Below are 6,685 nucleotides of genomic sequence, written 5' to 3'. Positions count from 1 at the left end.
TCATCCAGGGCTAGGTCCCTTCTGAGGCTTGCCTAGAGAGGGGTTCAAATCCATCCTCACATGACTACAGGCAGCACTCAGTTCCTTGCAGGCTGCCAAACTGAGGGTCTCAGTTTCTCGCTGGCTGTTGGCCAGAAGCCAGTTTCAACTTCTTGACCTCTGGCTCTCTCCAAATGGCAGCCCATGACACGGAAGCATGGTTTCTAGAAGCCAGCAAGGGAGAAGCCGAAGACCTCCTAGCAAGATGGACGCACACATAGAACTTCAGAACCCCACCACCTTCTATCAGCTAGAAGCAAGTCATAGGTCCTGCCCGCCCTCAAGGAGAGGACATCATGCAAGGGGCTGGAGACCATGAGGCCACCTGGAGTCTGTCCTCCATAGAAGTGATGTGTTCTCTCTCCAGTTTTGGCTGCAGACATCTTGCACCCCTCAGAGGACAAGCTGGAGGGCAAATGCCTCCCCAGGACTACAGCAGAGTAGAAAGGAAGAGAAACTGGGTCTTTAAGGACTGGATGTAATTACATAAGACAATCCATCCTTACTCTCAATCATTCTGAATCAACTCCTCATAGACTGGAGGCTCACAACTTTCATCATAAAGCATCCTCCATTGCAAGCTTTTAGTGGAGACAATAAAAAATCCTAAATAACAAATGAACCCAAGGTAAGATGCTGTCAGATGCACAGAGATACACAGTGCTGCCCAAGTTCAGAGGAGCAGGAGTTTCCTTCCAGCTGGAGAATCAGAAGGAGCTTCATGAAGAGGGCCATCCTGAAGACTGGATAAATCTGGACCAGGGGAGATGGCAAAGGGACTCCAAGGGGAGAAGACAGCAGAAGGCATAAAGGCAAGAAAGGGTCGCTGGAATGTTCTGTGTGTGTGGCAGGAAGGGGAAGGTCAAAGGAGTCAGGATTTCAAGGCAAAAGTTAAAAAGTTTAAACTATCTGCTAAGCAATGAAGAGTTGTGTAAGATTTTTTATTGTGAGTTGGAATCAAAAAGGGGAAATTCTTTTTTTAATATATATTTTTTTAATTTTTAGATGGACACAGTATCTTTACTTCACATTTATGTGGTACTGAGAACCTAACCCAGTGCCTCACGCACTCTAGGTGAGCACCCTACCACTTGAGCCACATCCCCAGCCCCCCCAAAAAGGGAGAATTCCAACTTTTAAGAGGAGGTTCCTTTCCCTCAACCTCACAAACTGGAGGTCACAGCTTCATAATAAGGAAATGAACAGAAAAGTTAAAAAATACATATCTGACAATCTAGAGGAAATAGATGTTTTCTTGAGAAGGCAAATTATCAATCTGTTTGATACAAGAAGAATTAGAAAATATAAATAAACCAGAGTTGCAGAAGAAAGCATGTCAGGCCTAGCTCAGCTTAATATGTTCTATGGAATCCTCAAAGGAACAGTCATGATGTCAAAGGACAGTCATGCAAGAGCAACCAGAATTGCATGTGAAGGTGCATGCATGAAAAGAGCATGCATATTTATAAAAGCAGGTCATGTAATTCTCTGAATTTTGCTGTCATTATTTTTGGAGAAGGGAGTGGAGGATGAGTGGGAGGAAGGATTTTCACTTTCTATTATATATACTTTAGGTGATGGGATGACTCTGGGTATAGGAATTACTAACACTTTTTAAAATAATAGCTTTAATGAGAGATAATTGACATACACAAAATGTACCTACTATAAGTACGCAATTCCATGGTTCCTAGTTTATCACAGTTGTATTGCATACCACAATCAACTTTAGAACATTTTATCACCTCTAAAAGAAACCTGGTACCCACCAGCAGTCACTCCCCATTTCCTCTCAAGTCACCCAGACCTGAGCCCAGTTACCAGACCTGTTTCTAATGTGTTTCTGGCTGGTTGTTCCCTTCCCTATCTCCTTCACCCCATGCTCTCTCATGTGCTGCTGGGGGTCACTTTCCAAAGAAATCACCTTCACATGAGTCCTTGATTCAGGGTGGCCATTGGGGGAAGCCAAAGACAAGAAGCTGATTGTATTCAGCACTTGGTAAACATCCCCTTCCCTCAGCAAAAACATAGAAGCAGGCCTTAGCCAACCCACAAAGCAACAGGACTGGCTGCTAAATGAGCAGCATGGGCATTAAGTGCCACAGGAATCAAGAAGAACCCATTGGTCTCCTTAGTGAGCAAATGGTGTCGTCCGTGGAAAGTTCTGATTTTTCAAGCCAGAAGAGTTCTCAGCTCTCAATTAACTTACAAACTTAGCCATGAAAGCTCAGCTCAGATAGAGATCCAGTCAGTACTGGCACCCCAAACAGGGATCCTCTGATCAGAAGCAGGAGTGGTCCCTGTTAACATCCCCCTAAAACCATCAGCTGCCCATAACATTGTAGGCTTTCTGGAAGCTAATTTGGCAATGCCCAGGAAAAAGGCTAAGCAGGTATGCTATCCCCAAGCTCCCGTCCACCCCTGCCAGAGGCCCTTGAGAAGGAATTTATGAGCTGCTACATTTCCAGTCCCTTCTTGGCATTTATTGCTTTTTGATGAATGTTAGAGCCATTTTTCTGTCAACAGCTTCTCGTTAGAGGCTTGGCGATGCTCCTTCTGACCATTATTTTGCTCAATATCAAGCCTGGCCACTGGGCAGAAGAAGGTCCACTTAGAAGCCATCCATCTTTGCACAGCAAAGTCGCAGATAATCCTGCCGTTGACAGTTGCCCCAGGGCACCACGGAAAATTTAGACAAACAGCCAGGCCTTAATGAATCCCACATCTCCTGGCATCCAGCCTCTCCATTCCCTTAAAGATCTATTTCAGATTTGGTTTTCTTTCTTTTAAAAATAAATTATGGGGAACTTGTTGGTGAAATAATCACTAGGACATTTTTAGAGACATAGATTCTAACAGCAAATGAGAAGTCTGTCTTGGAAAAGTCTAGAGCTCACAGGTATGGGAAGAAGGTGTCCATTTTCCTTAATGGACAGTTTCCTTTATTTCAGCCCCAAATGCACTGTCTTAAAACATTAATGGCATGGGAGAGCATTTGGAAGTGATTCCTAAAGTGTCTTTCATTCCTGAGCATCAATATCAACTTTAATATTACCCTCTTCCCTCCCTGACAGCAGGCACACTCATGAAATCCAGAATGGCACCATTTGAAAAGATGTTTATTATGAACAATTTCAAACATATGGAAAAATGTAAAGAAAATGTAATAAACTCCCATGAACTCATGACCCACTTTAATGATCAGTTCATGGCCAGTCTTGATCCATCTATCCTCACACACCCACTCCTCCCCATGCCCTGGACTGTTTTTTGGTTTTATTTATTTATTTAAGTTGTAGATGGACATAATACCTTTATTTTATTTATTTATTTTTATGTGGTGCTGAGGATCAAATCTAGTGCCTCACACATGCTAGGCGAGCGCTCTACCACTGAACTACAACCCCAGCCCCCAGGACTGTTTTGAAGTGAATCCCAGATACCAGGACATTTTTTAGTTGCTGATGGACCCTTATTTCTTATTTGTTTATTTATTTGTTTATATGCGGTACTGAGAATTGAACCCAGTGCCTCACATATGCTAGGCAAGTGCTGTACCACTTCCGAGCCACAAACCCAGACCCCTTTTAATTTTATTTTTGTAGGAGGATAATAATGCTTGTCCACTCCTCGAGCACAGCTCATCAATAAGTAGGTCTCCCAGAGATTAAAGTCTCCCAAAGGGCTACCTATTTAGACCACTTAGACATTCAAGTAATGCCATTACTGGGGAAGCAATTTTGGCCAAGGATCTGGGGAATCCCTCCACAGAGACTCAAACTAGTTTTGTTTTATAAGTTGGAGATGAAAGATTTAGGACACTTAAGATATAAGTTTTTGGCAAAGAAATTTTATTTTCTCCCCAAGAAACATTAGGTAATAATCATGTATTATCCACACTGGTTTCTCAGCCCGATGGTCTATCCACAAACCCAATCTAATCACAGCTTCTCTTCCTTAAGGGACCTTCTTTTTTTATTTTTTATCTAAGAGGATTCACAATAAAAACATCCAGTGAGAACTCTGCCAATGGCAGCCAGGACACGGGTTTTTATTACCTACCAGACAGGATAACAGGAATTCTCTAGGGGTCTGTCAATTCGAGGGGTCATTTTGGAAATCTGTGGAAGCATTTTTCATGGAATAGGAGGCACTAGAGGCGTTTCGTGATCAAGGGTCAGGAATGTAAGATGCCTATAAAGCATGAGGCAGTTCTGCAAACCCAGAAGTGTCCCCCATGCCACAAGACTGCCCATTCAGCAAGTGGAAACCCTGCTTACAGTTAGAGACGCCCAGAGAGTAACTCTATTTTGTAAATAAACACATCATATGTTTGCACAGCTGTGCTGTACACAGAATGTTCCAGGAATTGGATGTGTACATTGAAAGATCATTCTTTTGGTCCTCATTATATAGAACTTTACTAATATTTGTTTATCATTTGGAAAATCATGTCCCCAAAGGTAATGCCACTTACATCATGTGAGTCCCCTAAACCATCTAAACAGTCTGCATTCACTGTTATACCAGTGGTTCTACATAAAGGTGTAAGTGTCTGATGACTTCCTTGCCTTCTACTGTAGTCACATGCAATCAATTACATATCGGCATAGGTATTATCACTGGGGATTGAACCCTGGAGTGCTCTACCACTAAGCTACAGCCCTAGTCATTTTTGTTTTTTATTTTGCTAAGTTGCTCAGACTGGCCTTGAACTTGCAGTTCTCCTGCCTCATCCTCCTGAGTAGCTGAGATTTATAAGAGTGTAACACCACACCTAATGAAATATGTATTATTTTATTCTACATTATATTATGTATTACACAGTATTATGTAGTACTTTCCTTTAGTTCTCCTATATAGGGCATTTTCTTAGGCTGGGTTCCCAGGGAAGTAGACCCTGAAGTTGGAGATGTGTGTGCCAAAGCTTTAATGAGAAGTGCCCCTGTGTCAGCACCTGTAACAAGTGAAGGAAGTCAGAGTGAGTAGAAGGACACACTGAGTCATGTTGCCATCATGACAAAGCCTTCAGCCAATTCTGCAATGTCTCTGGAGCTGCGACTGTGCGCGTGAGCTATCTGTGCCACCCCAACTGAATACGAACTGTCCTCAGGGAGGGAGCACACAGCCTAGGCCAAAGAAGCTCCCTCCAGGTGGGGACAACGCTCAGAGAAAGGCCCACCTAGGAGTCATTGGGTGTCAACACTTCAGGAAGCTGAGGAAAGGGGTCCCTTGGGCCTGAAGAAAGATCCAGGTGAACAGCATGGCACTCAGTGCCCACAAATTTTCCATGACATAATTTAAGAATATTTACAGACAGACTGTTCTGTGTTCTTTTGTACAACTATTTTACAGGAATAAACACCAAGAGTTATTTAACTTGGGTATTTGTCCATGCTCTTTATTTTTCCATATCACTTACCATTTTAACCCAAATCCTTTTTTTTTTTTTTTTTTTTTTTTATTTATTTATTTATTTTTTTATTGGTCGTTCATAACATTACATAGTTCTTAATACATCATATTACACGGTTTGATTCAAGTGGATTATGAACTCCCGCTTTTACCCCGTATACAAATTGCTGTATCACATCAGTTACCCTTCCATCGATTGACATATTGCCTTTCTAGTGTCTGATGTATTCTGCTGTCTGTCCTATTGTCTACTATCCCCCCTCCCCTCCCCTCCCCTCCCCTCCCCTCCCCTTTTCTCTCTCTACCCCTTCTACTGTAAATCATGTCTTCCATTTGTATTCTCTTGACTTACCCCTCCTTACCTCTTATATGACATTTTGTATAACCCTGAGGATCGCCTTCCATTTCCATGCAATTTCCCTTCTCACTCCCTTTCCCTCCCACCTCTCATCCCTGTTTACTGTAAATATTCTTCTCAAGCTCTTCGTCCCTACCCTGTCCTTGTTTACACCCCTTATATCAAAGGAGTCATTTGGTATTTGTTTTTTAAAGATTGACTAGCTTCACTTAGCATAATCTGCTCTAATGCCATCCATTTCCCTCCAAATTCTATAATTTTGTCATTTTTTAATGCAGAGTAATACTCCATAGTGTATAAATGCCACATTTTTTTTATCCATTCATCTATTGAAGGGCATCTAGGCTGGTTCCACAGTCTTGCTATCGTGAATTGAGCTGCTATGAACATCGATGTAGCAGTGTCCCTATAGCATGCTCTTGTTAGGGCTAACCCAAATCCTTAAAAAAACACTTTTCTAAACCTCAGAAACATGAAGATATGGTACTAAGGGAAGAACACCCTATAGAACTTTACTAAGAGAGAAATTTCAGGAGGCAGATGGAATTAGCCTTGGAGAAGAAAGGAGAGTCCAGATAAAGTGGCAAATTGGAAATACACATCTAATTTTGCTCTCTTCCCAAATCCTACTAATAGCACAACTAAAATTTAACCTATGGTATGCATTTTGAGGATCGTAAATGGTCCAGGAGGAAAGACATAAAGGCACCATCATCCAGATTTCCTACAAATGTCCCTGGGGACACATAAAGTCATTAAGTACAAACCAAGAACTCTGAGCATGGTCTCAACAATAAGTAGTCAGCCACATGTGGCTAGACCCTGGTAGGTATCAAAACAAGCAAAGAAAACTTTTTAACAGTAAACTATCAC

This window comes from Urocitellus parryii, chromosome 9 (assembly GCF_045843805.1).
Source record: "Urocitellus parryii isolate mUroPar1 chromosome 9, mUroPar1.hap1, whole genome shotgun sequence".
NCBI classification, from domain to species: domain Eukaryota; kingdom Metazoa; phylum Chordata; class Mammalia; order Rodentia; family Sciuridae; genus Urocitellus; species Urocitellus parryii.
This window is presented reverse-complemented; position numbering follows the sequence as displayed.